Below are 22,234 nucleotides of genomic sequence, written 5' to 3'. Positions count from 1 at the left end.
ATCAATCACATGTATATCAAATATACCTTTGGTGTTGCCGGCCTTCTTATCCGCTAAGTATTTGGGGCAGTTCCGCTTCCAGTGACCCTTCCCCTTGCAATAAAAGCACTCAGTCTCAGGCTTGGGTCCATTCTTTGACTTCTTCCCGGTAACTGACTTACCAGGCGCGGCAACATCTTTGCCGTCCTTCTTGAAGTTCTTCTTACCCTTGCCCTTCTTGAACTTAGTGGTCTTATTGACCATCAACACTTGATGTTCTTTCTTGATTTCAGCCTCTGCTGACTTCAGCATCGAGAACACTTCAGGAATGGTCTTTTCCATTCCCTGCATGTTGTAGTTCATCACAAAGCTCTTGTAGCTTGGTGGGAGCGACTGGAGGATTCTGTCAATGACCGCCTCATCTGGGAGGTTAATGTTTAGCTGGGTCATACGGTTGTGCAACCCAGACATCTTCAGGATGTGCTCACTGACAGAACTGTTCTCCTCCATCTTACAACTGTAGAACTTGTCGGAGACATCATATCTCTCGACCCGGGCATGAGCTTGAAAAACTAGTTTTAGCTCTTCGAACATCTCATATGCTCCGTGATGCTCAAAACGCTTTTGGAGCCCCGGTTCTAAGCTGTAAAGCATGCCGCACTGAACGAGGGAGTAATCATCAGCGCGAGACTGCCAAGCATTCATAATGTCTTGGTTCTCTGGGATGGGAGCGTCACCTAGCGGTCCTTCTAGGACATATTGTTTCCTGGCAGCTATGAGGATGATCCTCAGGTTCCGGACCCAGTCCGTATAGTTGCTGCCATCATCTTTCAGCTTGGTTTTCTCTAGGAACGCGTTGAAGTTCATGTTGACATTAGCGTTGGCCATTGATCTACAAGACATATTTGCAAAGGTTTTAGACTAAGTTCATGATAATAAAGTTCTAATCAAATTATGAACTCCCACTTAGATTAGACATCCCTTTGGTCATCTAAGTGTTACACGATCCGAGTCGACTAGGCCGTGTCCGATCATCACGTGAGACGGACTAGTCATCGTCGGTGAACATTCTCATGTTGATCGTATCTTCTATACGATTCGTGTTCGACCTTTCGGTCTCCGTGTTCCGAGGCCATGTCTGCACATGCTAGGCTCGTCAAGTTAACCCTAAGTGTTTTCGCTGTGTAAAACTGTCTTACACCCGTTGTATGTGAACGTAAGAATCCATCACACCCGATCATCACGTGGTGCTTAGAAATGACGAACTGTAGCAACGGTGCATAGTTAGGGGAGAACACTTCTTGAAATTTTATAAGGGATCATCTTATTTACTACCGTCGTCCTAAGTAAACAAGATGCATAATACATAATAAACATCACATGCAATTATATAGTTGTGACATGATATGGCCAATATCATATAGCTCCATTGATCTTCATCTTCGGGGCTCCATGATCATCTTGTCACCGGCTTGACACCATGATCTCCATCATCATGATCTCCATCATCATGTCTTCATGAAGTTGTCACGCCAACGACTACTTCTACTTCTATGACTAACGTTTAGCAATAAAGTAAAGTAGTTTACATGACGTTATTCAATGACACGCAGGTCATACAAAAAATAATGACAACTCCTATGGCTCCTGCCGGTTGTCATACTCATCGACATGCAAGTCGTGAATCCTATTACAAAGAACATGATCTCATACATCACAATTCATCATTCATCACAACTTCTGGCCATATCACATCACATGATCAATCGCTGCAAAAACAAGTTAGACGTCCTCTAATTGTTGTTGCATCTTTTACGTGGCTGCAATTGGGTTCTAGCAAGAACGTTTTCTTACCTACGAATCACCACAATGTGATTTTGTAAAATTCTATTTACCCTTCATAAGGGCCCTGTTCATCGATTCCGCTCCAACTAAGGTGGGAGAGACAGACACCCGCCAGCCACCTTATGCAACTTGTGCATGTCAGTCGGTGGAACCGGTCTCACGTAAGAGTACGTGTAAGGTTGGTCCGGGCCGCTTCATTCCACAATACCGTTGAGCAAGAAAAGACTAGTAGAGGCAAGTAAGATGACAAAATCCACGCCCACAACAAAGTTGTGTTCTACTCGTGCAAAGAGAACTACGCATAGACCTAGCTCTGATACCACTGTTGGGGAACGTTGCAGAAAATTAAAAATTTTCCTACGGTTTCACCAAGATCCATCTATGAGTTCATCTAAGCAACGAGTCTAGGGAGAGAGTTTGCATCTACATACCACTTGTAGATCGCGTGCGAAAGCTTGCAAGGTGATGATGTAGTCGTACTCGACGTGATCCAAATCACCGATGACCAGCGCCGAACGGACGGCACCTCCGCGTTCAACACACGTACGGGACGGGAGACGTCTCCTCCTTCTTGATCCAGCAAGGGGGAAGGAGAGGTTGATGAAGATCCAGCAGCACGACGGCGTGGTGGTGGATGCAGGGCGTCACAGCAGCAGGGCTTCGCCGAGACTACGAGGGAGAGACGTAACGGGGGGAGGTGGAGGCGCCAGGGGCTGGTGTATGAAGTCCCTCCTCTCCCCCACTATATATAGGGGTGCCAAGGGGGGGCGCCGGCCCTAGTAGATGAGATCTACTAGGGGGGGCGGCGGCCTAGGGGAGGTTTCCCTCCCCCCCAAGGCACCTAGGGGTGCCTTCCACCACTAGGACTCCTCCTAGGGGGAAACCCTAGGCGCATGGGCCTATAGGGGCTGGTGCCCTTGGCCCATGATGGCCAAGGCGCACCCCCTACAGCCCATGTGTCCCCCCGGGACAGGTGGCCCCACCCGGTGGACCCCCGGGACCCTTCCGGTGGTCCCGGTACAATACCGATAACCCCGAAACTTGTCCCGATGCCCGAAATAGCACTTCCTATATATAATTCTTTACCTCCGGACCATTCCGGAACTCCTCGTGACGTCCGGGATCTCATCCGGGACTCCGAACAACATTCGGGTTTCTGCATATACATATCTTCATAACCCTAGCGTCACCGAACCTTAAGTGTGTAGACCCTACGGGTTCGGGAGACATGCAGACATGACCGAGACGCTCTCAGTCAATAACCATCAGCGGGATCTGGATACCCATGATGGCTCCCACATGCTCCTCGATGTTGTCATCGGATGAACCACTATGTCGAGGATTTGATCAAACCCTGTATGCAATTCCCTTTGTCAATCGGTACGTTACTTGCCCGAGACTCGATCGACGGTATCCCAATACCTTGTTCAGTCTCGTTACTGGCAAGTCACTTTACTCGTACCGTAATGCATGATCCCGTGTCCAACACCTTGGTCACATTGAGCTCAATATGATGATGCATTACCGAGTGAGCCCAAAGATACCTCTCCGTCATACGGAGTGACAAATCCCAGTCTCGATCTGTGTCAACCCAACAGCTACTTTCGGAGTTACCTGTAATGCACCTTTATAGTCACCCAGTTACATTGTGACGTTTGATACACCCAAGGCACTCTTACGGTATCCGGGAGTTACACGATCTCATGGTCGAAGGAAGAGATACTTGACACTTGCAAAGCTCTAGCAAAACGAACTACACGATCTTTTATGCTATGCTTAGGATTGGGTCTTGTCCATCACATCATTCTCCTAATGATGTGATCCCGTTATCAACGACATCCAATGTCCATAGTCAGGAAACCATGACTATCTGTTGATCACAACGAGCTGGTCAACTAGAGGCTTACCAGGGACATAGTGTGGTCTAAGTATTCACACGTGTATTACGATTTCCGGATAATACAGTTATAGCATGAATAAAAGACAATTATCATGAACAATGAAATATAATAATACTTTTATTATTGCCTCTAGGGCATATTTCCAACACTTTGCTCCGGTCGGCTAAAGTGTGGCGGAGACGACCTGGGAAGAGGAGGCGATCGGTGAGCGTTGTGCGGCGGCGCGCACGCCTCGGGGCAGCGCGGGGCGCGGAGCCTCCCGCGGGGAGTGGCGGTGCGGAGACGGGCCGCGGGGGCCGCCCTCGGGCCCCGGCGGGCCTGGCGGCGGGGACGGTGGACGCGCCAATGGGGCGGCGACACGTGGCGGCGGCGGGGAAAGTCGGACACGTCCGGCCCGAATCGGACGTGTCCGACGGCGAGAGGTGGAAGACGACTAGGGTTTCGGGAGAGGAAGAAAGAGAATTTCGGAGGGGTCTTTAAATAGGCATAGGAGGAGCTAGGAGAGTCCAAATGAGGTGCGGTTTTCGGCCACGCGATCGTGATCAAACGCTCTAGATGATGGAGAAGATTTTGGTGGGTTTTGGGACAAAGTGGAGGGGTGTTGGGCTGCAACACACACGAGGCCTTCTTGGTCCCTCAGTTAACCGTTGGAGCATCAAACGAAGTCCAAATGGTACGAAACTTGACAGGCGGTCTACCGGTAGTAAACCAAGGCCGCTTGGCAAGTCTCGGTCCAATCCGGAAATGTTTAATCCCCACACACAAAAGAAAGGTAGAAATGACCACCGGAGGAGAACGAAGCGCCGGAATGCAAAACGGACAACGGGGAAAATGCTTGAATGCATGAGATGAACACGTATGCAAATGCAATGCACATGATGACATGATATGAGATGCATGACAACGATAACAACACACGGAGACAAAAACCCGAACCCGAGAAAATAAAATAACTTAAGGCCGGAAACGGCAATAGTTGGAATACATATTGAGGAAGTCATATCCGGGGTGTTACATTACCTACTTGAGGACGAGCAGGAATTAAGCTTGAGGATGCTGATACGTCTCCAACGTATCTATAATTTTTGATTGTTCCATGCTATTATATTATCATTCTTGGATGTTTTACAATCATTTTATAGCAACTTTATATCATTTTTTGGGACTAACGTATTGACATAGTGTCCTAGTGCCAGTTGTTGTTTTTTGCTTGTTTTTTACTTCGTAGAAAATCAATACCAAACGGAGTCCAAATGCAGCAAAACTTTTTGGAAAAAATTTCTGGGCCAGAAGACACATGATGGGCCAAAGAAGTACCAGAGGGGCCCCGAGGGGGGCACAACTCACCTGGGTGCGTCTGGGGCCCAAGCGCGCCCTAGTGTGTTGTGCCCACCTTGGTGGCCTCTCGCAGCGCCTCTTTGCTCTATAAATACCCCAATATTCCAGAAACCATAGGGGAGTCGATGAAAATCAATTCCAGCCGCCGCAAGTTCCAGAAACCATAGATCAAATCTAGACACCATCATGGAGGGGTTCATCATCCTCATTGGTGCCTGTACGATGATGTGTGAGTAGTTCATTGCAGACCTATGGGTCCGTAGTTAGTAACTATGGATATGTTATGTATCGCTCTTTTGAGACTTCTAAATGAATACTTTGAGTTGTAGAGTTTTGTTGTGACGCCTTGTTGTATTTGCACATATCGAGCATATTGTGTGTATGCTTTTGAAATGCTTGGTATGTGTGGGATCCGACAACCTAGTTGTTCATTCTTGGTAGCCTCTCTTATGGGGAAATGTCTCCTAGTGCTTCTGACGAGCCACGGTTGCTTGCTACTGCTCCGGAACACATGGGATGATCGACATGTGTCCTTCTTTGCTCCTATGTCTGTTCCTTCGGGGAAATGTCATGCGGTGTCCACCGGAGTCCTGTTAGCTTGCTACAGCCCGGATTCACTCGCTGCTGACCGACACATGAATTGTTGGGTCATGTATGCCTGTCCCTGTAAGTTAGTGCCACTTTGGGTTTTTGACTAGTCTTGTGGGCCTGGGTTCTCTATCATATGGATGCTAGCGACAATATCATATACGTGAGCCAAAAGGCACAAATGGTTCCTGGCCAGGTAAGGTGGCACCCGTGGGGATACCGTGCATGAGGCCGCAAAGTGATATGATGTGTTACAGGCTAGATCAGTGTGACTTAGGATCGGGGTCCTGACAGCGTTGGCATATGAGTCAGACTACCTGTAGGATCTTCAAGCCAAATTGGTTGATGTCGAGTCTAGAAATGCTTTAGTTATGTGTAGGCAAATTGATTGTGGAAGGGAAAATAAGGCTCGTTTCACTTATCTTCTTGTGTTATTCTCTCTTAGTCGGCCTCTTCTTTTCTACGGGGGTTAAGAACTAGGCATCTCTTCTTTCTATCAGGTTCACATGTTACTAATCCATAGACTTATAAGACTGATGGTTTCAAGCCCTAGTTCAGTCCCTGTTACTTCCGTGTGTTGCTAGTTGGTCCCAGAACCTTGATATAATGTTGTTGAGTGGCTATGCTACCTTTTGCTAAATGTCTCAAAATCCTTTTTGAGCATTTACAACGGTTACGCTGCCTGATTTCTCCTAGAAATTCTAATGTCTTTGTATTATTTCGTTTTTCAGATGGCTGACCGCACCCCCAATCAGGTGGTCCGTTTGACCCGGTGCATCGATGTACCAGGTCACACAACCATGTTGGTCCACGGGATGACTGAGATAGGCTATCGTTGGTATCCCGAGTATACTATAGAGGAGTAGTATCGTGATTTCAGCCAGAGCAAGACATCTGCACAGTCAGGATATATCCTTCATATCGTGGAGCTACTGACCCCATCCACTAGACATATGGACTTGGGGTTACTATCAAGATGTTTGTACAGGATGCTGATTAGTCGATGATGACTATAATCCGGGCTAGGCATGCCTTACTTTAGAACATTGAGTTCTGCTACATGCCAGCCTCACTCCCTGGTGAGGAGGGTTACTACAATGGTCTCTACACCGATGCTGCTCATGAGGAGCCGCTACTTCGGATTACCACAGAGTTACTGGAGGATAAGGACCGCAAGAATCGTGCCCTCCAGATGGGGCTCTTCAACTCTCGAGCACGTCACTGGGCTACTCTGACACACCTAGCACCCGTCGTTCAGACTGGGTACCTTAATATGGAGGCGATGTATCCCGTTCGATCTCCACTATCGAACCGTATGGATTGGCCCGATGTCGGAGGCATCACCCCTCCCAGTGGTCCTCATCTGCCACTAGTTGTGGGACCATGGCCACACCCGTGTCCATTTGGACCACAGGCTCCATATGACAGAGAGTTTCCAGATCCCCACGTCCAGCTTCTGGGTCATGGAGGTAACCTCCATGAGGCTTACTATGGAGATGCCTGAGGTGGATCGTGGTAGTAGTAGTATTGTAGAAGTTGTATCACCATAGTCCTGTGCGTCTTATGGGATATGACTTGGTGTGTACTGAGTTCCCGAGATGTAGATAAATAATGTATAGGAGCTTGGAGTGCCTCTGATGAGATGTATTGTCCTTTCACCGCAGTTGTACTTTAGCTTGGGCTTGTACTAAACTATGTATGGTGTGTATGACTAATGGTGTATATATGGTTGTTTCCGTGTTACCATGTTGTTCAAACATACGTCTCTGCATTCTGTGTCATCCATTACATTCTACACTCCTATGCTAGAGTTTTGTCATCCTTGTTTAAACCGTTGTTTTATTTTCCCTAGGATGGTTAACACTTGAAGCAACCCTGCTGCCCAGGAGCAGGGCGAAGCAAGTGGGGCCAGGAATGACAACCTACCCCATCCACCTTCTCGAGCTGAGGTCATGCTGGAATCGGAGAGGAACAAACATGAGACCAATCGACTACTTGAGCGTATCGAGAAGAACACCACACACCAGCAGAGGAATGACTTGGTGTCCATCAATGACTTTATCAAGTTGTACCCACCAACTTTCCACCACTCCGTGGAACCTCTTGACGTGGATGACTAGCTTCGCAGCATCACCCACAAGTTACGTTCTGCCAATGTAGCTGAGGCTAACCAAGGCACCTATGCTGCATATCACCTTGAGGGTCCCGCCAGTCTCTAGTGGGAGAATTATGAGGCTATGCGTCCTGCCAGTCAGGTTACTACCTGGGTGGACTTCAGTGAAGATTTCTGTGAGGACCACTTCCTAGAGGGCCTAATGGATCACAAAAGGGAGGAGTTCTGTAACTTCACCTAGCGTAAGCTAACTGTGGATGTCTACAACAGTTTGGGAATCTGGCATGCTACGCTCCTGAGGAAGTGTCCACTAACGCCAAGAAGTAGGCAAGGTTCCGAAAGGGACTTAGCCCCGAGCTTCGCCGCGACCTCTATCTACACGAGTGTACCTCTTTCTGGAAGCTTGTGAACAAGGCCATTAGTGCTGTGACTGGCCAGACTGACTATGAGGCTACACGCAAGCACGCCCATGATTTTGGTTCATCATCCGGGTCTTTCTCCCAGAAGCGCCGGGTGTGGGTTCCAAATGCAGCTCTGCCACCCAGACTCACCCCGAGGCCATCTTATGAGGCGCCTCACCCAAACCAGTAGTACGCACCACCAAAGACTTATGGTGGACCAGCCGCCAATGCTGCTCTACGCACTAATACCGTGACATTCTTCAAATGTGGAGAGAAAGGCCACTATATGTGAGAGTAACCCCAGAGCAACAACCCCAACCAGTCCGAGAAGTCTGTTGGCCGTGGTAAGCCAGCGGGAAAGGTGTACTATGCCAAGCCAGCCACCACTGCATGTGGCCTTGTCAATTATGTCTCAGTTGAGGAGGCTCATGATGATCCTAACATCGTACTTGTTAATTGCCATATGGCATCTGTTCTCTGTGATACTGGAGCATCTCATTCGTTCATTTCTGAGAGCTATGCTTGAATACGGAACATGACATTTTGTGACATGCCCACCTCCATGGTAATTCAAAATCCTGGTTCTAAATGGCAAACTTCTAGAGTAAGCCATGGGAATGAAATTCTTGTCGATAGACTGGTCTTCCTTGCATCTTTGATAGCTCTCAAGTCCTCAGAGATAAACATCATCTTGGGTATGGACTCGATGTCAGCCCATTATGCTAAGATCGATTGTTTCTCTAGAACTGTTCAACTTACGCACCCATCGGGCAAGAGAGTTAATGTTTTGACCTGAGTGTCCGAGTGTCAGCTCTAGTCTCTTAATGCCAGCCCTCTTCTAGACTTAAAAGATATACTGGTAGTCCATGACTTTTCAGATGTCTCTCGAGAAGAATTTCTAGGTGTTCCACCTGATAGACATGTAGAGTTCGCGATAGATCTTGTTCCAGGAATAGTTCCGATCGCTAGAAGACCCTATAAGATGGCACCCTTAGAGCTAGCTGAGCTAAAGAAACAACTCGATGAGTCCTTGCAAAAGGGTTTCATCTGTCCTAGTTCTTCTCCTTGGGCTTGTCCCTTCCTCTTCATTAAGAAGAAGGATGGAACGGATCGGATGGTTGTAGATTATCGACCTGTTAACCTGGTCACCATAAAGAACAAGTATCCGCTCCCCAGAATCAAGGACATGTATGATCAGCTCGCTGGATCTTCAGTCTTTTCCAAAATGGATTTGAGGTTGGGCTAACATCAAATCAAAATCAAGGACGGGACATTCCAAGACGGCCTTTGTCACTCGTTATGGCCAATACGAGTACACCGTCATGTCCTTCAGTTTAACCAATGGCCGAGCCACCTTCTCCCGCTTAATGAATTCGATCTTTATGGAGTACTTGGATAAATTCATTGTGGTATATCTCAATGATATACTCATTAACTCCAAGAACAAGGAAGATCATGCCGAGCATCTAAGGCTGGTATTGATGAAACTTGGAGAGCATCGCCTTTATGCCAAATTACCTAAATGTGAATTCTGGTTGCCATAAGTGACCTACCTAGGGCACCTAATCTCTGGTAAGGGTATTGCTGTCAATCCTGAGCGAGTTTAGGCTATTCTTGATTGGACTCCACCTGAATCGGTCAAGCAAGTTCGGAGTTTCCTTGGCTTAGCGAGCTACCGCCATCGCTTGGTTGAGAACTTCTCCATGGTTGTGATACGTCTCCAACGTATCTATAATTTTTTGATTGTTCCATGCTATTATATTATCTGTTTTAGATGTTTTATATGCATTATTATGCTACTTTATATTATTTTTGGGACTAACCTAATAACCTAGAGCCTAGTGCCAGTCTCTGTTTTTTTCCTTGTTTTAGAGTTTCACAGAAAAGGATTATCAAACGGAGTGAAACTTTCGCGATGATTTTTCTTGGACAAAAAGACATCCAGAGTGCTTGGAGTACACATCAGGGAAGCCATGAGGTGGCCACAAGGACAGAGGGCACGCCCAGGGGGGTAGGGCGTGCCCCCACCCTTGTGGGCCCCTCACGACTCCACCGACCAATTTCTCCTGCCTATATATTCTCAAATATTCCCAAACCAACCAGGAGAGCCACAAAAACACTTTTCCACTGCCTCAAACTTCTTTACCCATGAGATCCCATCTAGGGGCCTTTTCTGGCGTCTTGCCAGAGGGGAATTCGATCATGGAGGGCTTCTACATCAACACCATTGCCTCTCATGAATCATGAGTAGTTTACCTCAGACCTACGGGTCCATAGCTAGTAGCTAGATGACTTCTTTTCTCTCTTTGATTCTCAATACCATGTTCTCCTCGATGTTCTTGCAGATCTATCTGATGTAATACTCTTTTGCGGTGTGTTTGTTGAGATCCAATGAATTGTGGATTTATGATCATCTTATCTATGAATATTATTTGAATCTTCTCTGAATTCTTATATGCATGATTTGATATATTTGCAAGTATCTTCGAACTATCGATTTGGTTTAGCCAACTAGATTGGTTTTCTTGCAATGGGAGAAGTGCTTAGCTTTGGGTTCAATCTTGCGGTGCTCGATCCTAGTGACAGGAGGGGAACCAACACGTATTGTATTGTTGCCATCGAGGATAACAAGATGGGGTTTTCATCATATTTCTTGTGTTTATCCCGCTACATCATGTCATCTTACTTAATGCGTTACTCTATTCTATGAACTTAATACTCTAGATGTGTCGGTGTCCCGGGAACGGGGGTACACAGACTTGCCTGCCTGCGGCCCATGGCGTGGCTCCATCGACGGCCAGTACGGCCCAACTTCGTCAACAACAACCCAAGACCCTCGCGAGGGGCCAAGCCTCGTGAGGCGGACGACACCAAGACCTCCCTGGGGGTGGCCACACCAGGCTAGCTCCCGAGGAGCGGAGATATCGATGCATGGTGCACCTCGCGAGGTTCGCATGACGTGAGCCATGACGACCGAGGCTAGGCAGGCGCTAGCGAGCGTAGTGTACCAGTTTCCTCTTTGGTGCTAAGGAGGCAAGAGTAGGTGCGGAGTCTGGAGGAATCAAGCAAAGGTTTCCATATTAGTGCAACGGGACCAAGACCGCCAGGACGGCAGGACGAAGGTCATCGTAGAGCCCACAACGGCGTCACCACCAGAGGCTTTTGCATGCGAAGACTACATTTGTCAGGATAACTTGTACTAGTTGCCCCCCTTCAAATTTGGCCATTGTGGGATCCCTTCCCGCCCTGAATTTGGGAAGAGGACCAAGTCCACTATAAATAGGACATAGTCACCACCATAGAGGGGGACGATTCAGATCATCCTCTCACCCACCATCTCACCGAGCTCAAGAACACCTCGCCTTCTGAGGCTGTTCGGCCACTGTATTAGTTCATCCTCGACCCCTCATGGCAATCCACCACAAATCTGGAGTAGGGTATTACACCGCAAGGTGGCCCAAACTAGGATAAACTGTTGTGTCTCTTGTCCCTTGGGTTCGTCGAGCTAGGCCTAGGAAACGTTGAGTGAGCAGATCGGTGAGGACGAGTTCTTCACACGCACTCCAGTGTTCGAACCTCTCAAGGGTCTGCGGAACCCACAATCCGACATTTGGCACGTCAGGTAGGGGTGCGTCGGAGCCTCTCTTCCGCCAATCGACTCACCGCCGCTCCATAGCTTCCATGGCTGACGCTCGTCGAGCCCGTGCTGAGCGTCGGGCCGCTCTTACCGGTCGTGTCACCCAGACGGCGCCCGTCGGTGGACCTCCCCGTCGTTCTCCATCGCCTACCGCCAACACCACCACAGGCCCGGCAGGGCACGAGCAGCAAGCTTTGTCGCTGCACCCCTCCGTGCGACGTGATGGACGCATGGCCACCCCATCGCTGACTCTGGCTGGTTCGTCATCTCATGCTTGTCGCGGGCTGGTGGACGCGCAGGTTGCGCTACACATGGCACACGAGTTCCTGCGCTACCGCCGAGTCGACGACTTCTACGAAGACTAGCTGGACCGCATCGCCGAGCTTGTCAGCGTCGTTGGGGGCTCTCCCGCACCGTCCCTCTCACCGCCTCGCCCGCCGCCTCCCACGGGCGACGTAGCCCACGGAGCGCCTCTACCACCTCCCCGTCAAGATGTCACCCTCGGACCGAGGCGCATGGCCCCGTGGCATGACCTGCCATGAAGGGCGCCCGCACATGGAAAAGAAAGCTGCCAGGAGGTCCAGGGGCCACAAGAAGGTGCTCCAGCGCTCCCTGCAGCACCACGTCAAGACCCTGCATCGCCTGCGATGATGGCGCGCGAGTGCCAAGATCGGGCTCCACCTCCAAACCGGGCTCCCGTGACCACTGTGGGTTGCCAAGCCTTCACTTTCGAGCTCCACAGCGTCGTCTGGTCGGGGAAGTTCAAGCCCGACCTGCCTCCATGCTACGACGGCACCCTCGACCCTGGTGAGTTCCTACAACTCTACGAGATGAGCATCGAGGTGGCCAATGGTGACGAGAAGGTCATAGCGAACTGGTTTCCCATGGCCCTCAAGGATGGCGCGCACTCGTGGCTCCTGAACCTGCTCGCGGGATTGATCTCCTCCTTGGGCGAGATGTGCGAGCAATTCGTCGCCCACTTCCAGGGCACCCGCGACCGCCCTGTAGAAGTACATCCAGCGCTTCAACAACGTTCTTCTCAAGATCCCCAAGGTGTCAGATGAGGCCATCATATCAGCATTCTCTGATGGCGTCCGCGATATCAAGATGAAGGAGGAGCTCGCTACACACGAGGACTTGTGCACGGCTCTGGAGATGTTCAACATGGAAACCAAGTGCACGAGAGCTAAGGAAGGACGCCTCTCCTTTCTCGAGCTCCCAGCGTCCGACCCAGAGTACAAGAAGGCCAAGGCCAAGGACGTGAAGCGCAAGGGGGCGGTCGTGATTGTGGATGAACCAGAGATGAAGCACGGCTGTGACCACCCAGAGTCATCCAAGAGCAGCCATCGATTCTACGTCTTCCACAATGTACACAGCCACAACACCAATGACTGTCAGGAGCTCAGGGCCATCCGCGATGGGCGCCTCGATCGATGCCCCAAGCGCAATGATCCAGGCTACGGCCGTGGAGGAGGTCGAAGTGGAGGACGCTGGGATGACCGCGGCTCCCGCCAGGAGTGGCGGGACCAGCTTCATGAGGACCGCTGGCAGGGCCAGCCTCGTGAGGGCGCGTGGAGAGATCAGCCTCGTGTGGACCGTCCTCAAGGCAATGCAGGCCTCCCTCCACTGCCGCCACCACCAAGAAGGAACGATGACCACTTTCGGTGTCAAAACTGGCGGATCTCGGGTAGGGGGTCCCGAATTGTGCGTCTAAGGTTGATGGTAACAGGAGACAGGGGACACGAAGTTTTACCCAGGTGCGGGCCCTCTTGATGGAGGTAATACCCTACGTCCTGCTTGATTGATATTGGTGAATACGAGTATTACAAGAGTTGATCTACCGCGAGATCGTAATGGCTAAACCCTAGAAGTCTAGCCAGTATGACTAAGGTATTGAGTATATCCTTTCCGGACTACACCCTCTGGTTTATATAGACACCGGGGGGATCTAGGGTTACATAGAGTTGGTTACATAAGAGGGAATCTCCATAGTTTTTCGCCAAGCTTGCCTTCCACGCCAAGGAGAGTTCCATCCGTACACGGGTATAGTCTTCAGTCTTCATGTCCTTACAGCCCATCAGTCCAGCCCATAGATAACAGGTCGGACGCCCGAGGACCCCTTAGTCCAGGACTCCCTCAGTAGCCCCTAAACCTGGCTTCAATGACAAGGTATCTGGCGCGTAGTGCTATCTTCGGCATTGCAAGGCGGGTTCCTCCTTCCTAACTCCCGAATAGTCTCCAGACGAATTGATCATGTCCGGACTTGTAACACACACCGTACACAACCGTAGAGAGTATAATAATACACAAGTCCAATCTGCTGACAACTTTAGTAATGCGGTGTCACGCTTATCGGTCATAATTTTGAACCGTTTTTTGCCCCACAATTCGAGACGCGGTTGTCATTGGCACGTCTTGTCAAAGCAAAGATCGTGTCCCCTTATTACGGGGTTCCCATCAATACGGGCGTGGGTAACACAACCGTCCCCGAGAAAGATTCCTCAGGGATAGGCAGGTTTCTAGGCTTAGGAGGAGACGTTCAATACTGGAGGTGTATATAAAGGAACCAAGGGCCGTCTTTTTACGCCAAATCTCTCCTAAGCCTCCCAACCCCGAGTTCCAGCACCCAAGGTTCGACTACATTGCTTTCAGCCTTCCCATCATGTCCGGATCCATCTCTCAAGGCCAATGGGTGGCTTCCTCTGTTACAGAGGAGGATATCACAAAGCTTCGGGCGGCCAGATATCTCACCGCAGAGATCCACCACCGGCTTCCTGCTCAAGGACAAGTTATCCCGACCCCCAGATCCGACGAGAGGGTGGTATTCATCTCCCACTTCCTCCGGGGGGGTTAGGGTTTGCTCTTCACCCCTTTGTCCGTGGGCTAAAGTTTTATTACGGATTAATTTTTCACGATCTTGCCCCGGACTCTATCCTCCATGTCTCAGCATTTATCATTACATGCGAGGCCTTCCTTCGAATCCGCCCACACTTCGGTTTATGGCTCAAAACCTTTGGTGTGAAGCCGAAGGTAGTCGATGGGGAATAGGCGGAGTGTGGCGGTGCTACAATCACCAATTCGCCAACACTCCCTGGCCAAAAGGTTCTTTTTCCGAGGCTTCCAATTACTGGCAGCGGGAGTGGTTTTATATTACAGAGCCCCAGAGTGCTAAGTGGGTAGCTGCCCCCACCTTCCGTCCCGGCCCACCATTACATCTTGCATCATGGGTCAACAAGGAGCTAGACTGGAGATTAGTGGATGAAGTGCGGACCCTACAAAGCCGCATCCGAACCCTCCTCGAGAGAGATATCGATCTCGTCACTGTGATCCAAGTGATGTTAGTTTGCCGAATCCTGCCCTACCAGCAGAGGCCTCACCGCGTGTGGGAGTTTAATCTAGAGGGACCATGGACCCTCCAACACTTCTTCGGCGCCACACACGAAGGGATGTGGAAGCTATTTTTCGGGGAGCGGAAACATTGGTCAGATACTGCTGAGGACGCTGGCCTTAACTGTAATCGTCCAGATACCCCGGTAAGCACTTGGCTTTAGAATACTTTGTGGTCATGCATACAGTAATACGATACTAAGCAAGCTATCTTTTTTCAGGGCTGGATAAAGAAGGAGGAACTGATTATGTGTTCGGCCCCTCTACCCGAGGGTCCAGCAAATCCGGTCCTAACAAGGATGCCGGCCCCAACACCATACCAGATGCCGGAGAAGGAGGACGAGGCGGAGGGAAAGAGGACCAAGCATGGCATCCGTTCACAAGGATCCTCGGACTTTGTGTCTGGTGGAATAAAATTCCCCTCATCCGAACACAAAAGCGAAGCGGGGGCCACTATCTCCTTCCCTCCCATGAAGAAGAGGGCCGCCTCCGAAGATTGGGAGAAGCGGGCTCCTAAGCGAGGCAAGATGCCTCTGGAGGGCGGCCCAGGCCTGGAGGACGTTGAAGCGCAGTCTCATGATGAGGACGAGCCTCTGGCCAAATTGTAATTGAATAGGGATGTTTTAAACCTATCCCGCTCTTTTCTTATGATGCCTGGAATATATATATATATTTGCAGCTCAGTGCGCAGTCCCCTTCTACAATCCTCCTCCTTGGGGGACCTTCTCCCGGAGATAATGGAAAGCGAGACGCCCCCATCGTCTTTCCGTCCAATAGGGCAGACGACCTTGAGGTGTCGTCGCGGAGGGTCTCCCCCGACCAACAAGTGATGCAAGGGATAGACGAAGGCGATACTCGGCGGTCCAGAGTCCGGGGAACAACAATGAAGACCCCGAACAATTCGGAATGCGGATGGATACAAATAAACGGATCCCTTCAAAGGGTGACCGCACTCCTACGGCTGCCTCCGGATACCCAGAGGCGATGGATATCTTGACGAACATGCTGCAGCAAGCATCCGTTTCAGAGGAACATCGTACCTTGATGGGTATGGTGATTAAAAAGGTCCTATCCGCAAATAGCGGATTGGATGAGGCCTTTGTGAGTCTGCTGAGAGGCTTCGAAGTTTGTACTATAATATGTAGAATTGTGTTTTATTCAGAAAATACACATGTGTATAGACAGTAGCCCCTGAGACTCAGGTTGGCTTCCCATAGGAAGCGAATCAGAGGATCGAAAGAAATATCCAAGGACTAATCTGAATAACTTTGAACATAGGATGCTTCCCCCCTAGCTACTGCCCAGACTGCGGATATTGCCGAGCTGCAATAGAAGCTTGATGTAGCCGGGGATGACGTTGAGTTAATCAATATGCATCTTGACAAGTCGCAAGGTATGTATTCGGAGCAGTTCATGCACATACATTTTTGTGATATAAGCATGACGCTGAAAGTTGTGCCTGGCTGCAGATGGTGCTGCCGCCATTGAAATTCTTCGGGCGGAGCTAGCCCGGGCCAAGGAGCAGGCCTGGTGTAGTAATGCGGCTGCCGAGAAGGCATCAGCTGAATTAAAAGCCGAATGAGCTGCTCGGCGTCAAGACGAGGAGAAGATATCCACGATAGCGCTCGAGCTAAAAGGTGCTGCTAGCCGGTGTGAACTCCTGGAAAAGGAGAATGAAGCCAAAATGACTGAAATTGACAAGGCCCTACGAGAGGCGAGAGAAGCGTGGTCTGAATCCAGAGCAGCCTGTGAGGAGATCCAGCAAGCTAGGGAGATTGCAGCTGGTAAGCCATTTTTGCTACAGGCTAAGTTTGGCGATCCGAACTATACTCAGCTGAGCCAATTGTGGAGTTCTCCGGACGAGTTTTTAGACTTGCCGAAGAGTTCTGCCGATGCGGCACAGTATTATCAGGCGCGAGACGGGTACGCAATAGAGAAGCTTTTCTGGTCACAATTCGGCGCCTCGAAGCGCCCCCTTTTGCTGAATGAGCGGATGTCCTAGTGGGCCGAGCTTCATAGGATATGCGGTGCTGCCATGAAGAACGTCATAATCCGGTTATGGCCAACTCAGCCTGTCCCGAACAGTTACTTCGGCTTGGTGCAGCGGCTTGTTGACGCAGTGCCGCGTATCGACGTTGTGAAGCGATCGGTGTGCATCGAGGGTGCACGGATGGCTTTTTCCCGAGTCAAGACGTTCTGGGGGACTGTAAAGGCCATCGACGTTGTGGTGAAGAGTCCACCCAAGGGCAAGGACTGCCATGACCCGGAGCATTATTTTGAAGACGTCCTTGTAGCCGCCCGCTTGATAGAGGGTCAATGCTTGAAGGACATAATGTTCGAGTAAAGTGTATGAGAATTGTACGAGACAATTTTATGGTAAATCTATTTGTATATGTTGCTTGAAAGATTGTGTTCCTCATGTGCGGCCGTTTTAATATAATCTGAAAGATTTCCTGTCGTCGGCTTCAGCCCCCTTGTAGGAAGTACAGGGGTGTTCAAAAAAGCATCTGATCACTCTTGACCCAACGTCTTGGTCCGTGAAGGATGTGTCAATACGGCAAACCAGGCAACCAGGCTATAGGGTGTTAACACTTTCACTTAGCCATAAGAGTTTTACGGTGGGTCTACGACAAAGCCCCTGGTATGTATGCGACTTACTCATACGATGCGTTTACATAATTGAACGAAAAAGAGGTCCTTCGTGTGACATGGATGAATCGCTAAAGATTCTGATAAGTCATCGAGTGGTTGACCAGCTCTCGCCGCATCATGACAGTCACTTTTCGGCTTTCCCTACTGAGGTGCGTCACCGGGTGAGCCGGTAGCACAATCACAGTAGTTCTCCCTTTTCTACCCTAGCCGATAGAGCGGAAAGTAGGATAGCAAGCACAGGAGCCGGACAACCCAATTATTGACCCAAGACATGATTCAGAGCTGATGCATATAAGGCCAAACTCGCGACGTCAAAGTACGCTGTGAAAGCTGTTCAGACTTTGTTGGAAACTCATTTGTTCCCGTACCGAGCCCCTGGCAAGTTAAGCCGGGGTATATCTATGAAACAACCATAGGAGGCGCATTCATTTTGTGAAAAGACGTGAGTGATTAATTTGGATAATTTGAATTGGGACCTGAGTGATGTGACAATGGTTACTTGATATACATAAAGGCCACGACCCCGGCAATATGATATCCCCTGGGTCGAAGGCAGAGGAAAAAGGCATGTTATAGGCTCGAAAAGAGAGTGCGGTCTACAAAAAGTTATTTTGGACCTCCTGTCGCACGCCTATGTCGCCTGTCCTCAGCGAGGGAATCCTTGAAGAGAGTAGCCCCATAGGTGAGTGTACGGATCCGAACTCCTATGGGGTCGGTCATAGGTGCTTCCCCTTTGCGCCACCTGCTTTTAGGAGATAATGAAACAAAATAAAATAGGAAAATGGTTAAATAATGTTACTGGAGTGCCTACAGATTTGTCCGTATTGTGCTTCCGTCAATGCCCATGGTATCTTGAGTGTGTAATTATGTATGCGCGGTATAGTTTTGACGGGTGTACGAGATGGGCAGCGAAAGCCGAACTGCTATTTTTGTTTCGGATTTGATCGATCTTCAGGGGGAAATTGCTTCCGCCCTCCGGCATTTAGCTGGTGAGCCGCTCCGTAGTCCCTATTGCCTGGTGGCCCATTTCCATCATGTCCGGTGTTGAGCTTGCCAGCCTCCTTGAGGACCCAACAGCTTCTGTTGGTGTGATTAGATGGTTTATTGGGCTAGACATGAATCTGGTAGGGCTGGTCCAATATCCTGTCTAGTTTGGATGGTTCGTCTCTGTTTGCCTTGAATGGCTTTTTCCGTTGTCCGAGCTTGGGATTCTAAATCCGGAGTTGACAGCTGTGTCGCGTGATCTTTCATTATCATTGTGACTGTTGTGCATGCTTCGTCGTGGCTTGCCGTTGCCGTCTCGGATTTCGGAAGTGCCCGAGTCACTGGCGCTGTTGCTTCTATGAGCGAGCCAGCTGTCTTCTCCCGCACAAAAGCGGGTCATTAGAGCGGTAAGGGCTGTCATGGATCTAGGTCCTTCTTGACCGAGGTGGCATGCAAGCCATTCGTCTCGGACGCTATGTTTAAAGGCCGCAAGGACCTCCGCGTCCAGACAGTCGATGATTTGGTTCTTTTTAACTAGGAACCTGGTCCAGAGCTTCCTGGCTGACTCTCCGGGCTGCTGGACAATATTACTTAAGTCATCGGCGTCCGGTGGCCGGACATATGTTCCTTGGAAGTTGTTGCGAAAGGCGTCCTCCAAATCCTCCCAGCTGCCGATAGAATTTTCCGGCAGACTGTTTAACCAGTACCGAGCTGGTCCTTTGAGTTTTAGTGGTAGGTATTTAATGGCATGAAAGTCATCTCCGCGGTCCATGTGGATATGGAGGAGGAAGTCCTCGATCCATACCGCGGGATCCGTTGTTCCATCGTACAATTCGATATTCATGGGTTTGAAATCATCTGGGAATTCATGATCCACTACTTCATTTGTGAAGAAAGGAGGGTGTGCGGCGCCTCTATGTTGGGCCACACTGCGGCGTATCTTTGACAGAGTCCCTTTGCGGTTTTCGGCCCGGGTGTGGCTAGGTTTGTCACGTCCGAATAGGTGGCCATCGTCATGTATCGAGGTATGTCCTTGCGATCTGTAGATCGATCTTGAGTGTTCTGTTTTGCTACCCGAATTTGACGGTTGTATGTGTAACCCCAAGCTGTTTTGTTCTTGCTTTTACTGCGAGGTAGAGCGGTCGTGTATTCAACTTGAGTTGCCGCTTTACCTGGGCCTAGTTGTGGTTGACCTACCGCGTTGTGCAATGATGGTACGAGCTCCAGCGCCTCATCGTCACCCTGGGATAGCAATCTATGCTTCGGGTAGCTTTTGGCTAGTCCACTAAGGCCATATTCTTCGGCGGCTAGGACTTCGGTCCATCTATCATTGAGGAGATCTTGGTCAGCTTGAAGCTACTACTGCTTCTTTTTCAGGCTCCTTGTAGTGGCTATTAGTTGGCGCTTAAAGCGCTCCTGCTCACGAGGTTCCTCAGGCACGATGAAATTTTCAATACCGAGGCCCACCTCATCCTCAGAGAGCGGAAGGTAATTGTCGTCCACCGAATCTTCGTGTGTGGCCTGCCTGTCTTCCCGTTCGTCTTGTTCATTAGTTGTATCAACGGGGTCTTCATCATCATCGGCATCATTATCCATGCCGTCGATATTCTCGGAGTCGTATTCCAGTGTATCGGTCGAATCCTCGACTATGGCTATGAAGTGGGTGGGTGGCGAGTTGGAAGTAAAGTTCTCCATCGTCAGCCCCTAGTTCGAGCCGGATATAGTTCGGCTGAGAGTCCTCCGCCAAGGACAGGTTTTTTAATGAATTCATCACATCACCCAAAGGCGAGTGCTAGAAGATGTCTGCGGCGCTGAATTTGAAGATCGATGAACGATCAAGCTCGACGTCCGCGGGCTCGCGCGGTTCGGAACCTGCGGCCGGAGACGAGTCTGGCATTCCGGTGGCATAGGCCTTCTGTGAGACAAGGTCCATGTATGGCTCCAACGCCATGGAATCTGTGGCCTCTGAGGTGGGGTTAATCCTTCCATCTCCGGATGGCATGGCCTGCTCCGGCTCTAGGGCCAGAGCGGTTACAGGAGTGGTCTCCTGGATGCGGCCCGATGACAGATTTAGGTCATGATCATCGGGGTGACCGGGAGCGGCCATCGCGGTGTCGAATCCGGCAAAGATCATGTCTCCACGGATGTCTGCGACATAGTTCATGCTCCCAAATCTGACCTAATGTCTAGGGGCGTAGCTTTCGATCTGCTCCAGATGGCCAAATGAGTTGGCCCATAGTGTGAAGTCGCCGAACACGAAGAGATGCCCGAGGAGGAAAGTTTCTCCGTAGACAGCGTCATTATTGACGATTGAAGGGGCCATCGAACCTTTCAGCGACAGCACAGGGGAACTCACAATGAAAGCACCAATGTCGGTGTCAAAACCGGCGGATCTCGGGTAGGGGGTCCCAAACTGTCCGTCTAAGGTTGATGGTAACAGGAGACGGGGGACACGAAGTTTTACCCAGGTTCGGGCCCTCTTGATGGAGGTAATACCCTACGTCCTGCTTGATTGATATTGATGAATACGAGTATTACAAGAGTTGATCTACCACGAGATCGTAATGTCTAACCAATAGAAGTCTAGCCTATATGACTAAGGTATTGAGTATATCCTTTCCGGACTACACTCTCTGGTTTATATAGACACCGGGGGGATCTAGGGTTACATAGAGTCGGTTACATAAGAGGGAATCTCCATAGTTGTTTGCCAAGCTTGCCTTCCACGCCAAGGAGAGTCCCATCCGGACACGGGTACAGTCTTCAATATTCATGTCCTTATAGCCCATCAGTCCGGCCGATAGATAACAGGTCGGATGCCCGAGGACCCCTTAGTCCAGGACTCCCTCAACCACCACCAAGACGAGGGGGCTGGAGGCTTCCAGGAGCCTCGTGCCATCGCCTGCATCCTGGGCGGCGCACAAGCCCCAGCCTCTCAACGCACCTTCTAGCAGTTCGCCCGTGAGGTGAACGCGGCCCTCCCTAGGCTCGAGGCAACGCGCCCACTCAGGTGGTCCAACTGCACCATCACCTTCAACTTGTCCAACCAGTTCAAGTGCGCGGCAACTATCGGCACCCTCCTGATGCTCTGCTCTCCCATCATCAGCAATGTCCTCATCACCAAGACCCTCATCGATGGCGGTGCGGGGCTCAATGTTATTTCCATCGAGACGTTCGACCACCTCCAGGGGCCCTATGATCAGCTGCAGCCCACCAAGCCTTTCTCAGGAGTAACCGACAACTCAACCACCCCAATAGGGCAGATCCGCCTCCCCGTCACCTTCGGCCAGCGAGACAATTAACGCACAGAGCTCATCGACTTCGACATCGCCCACATCCGCCTTCCATACAATGCCATCCTTGGATATCTAGCCCTGGCCAAGTTCATGGGGGTGACTCACCATGGTTA

This window comes from Triticum dicoccoides, chromosome 6A (assembly GCF_002162155.2).
Source record: "Triticum dicoccoides isolate Atlit2015 ecotype Zavitan chromosome 6A, WEW_v2.0, whole genome shotgun sequence".
NCBI classification, from domain to species: Eukaryota; Viridiplantae; Streptophyta; class Magnoliopsida; order Poales; family Poaceae; genus Triticum; species Triticum dicoccoides.
The sequence above is the reverse complement of the archived record's forward strand: the minus strand, read 5'-3'. Positions refer to the sequence as shown.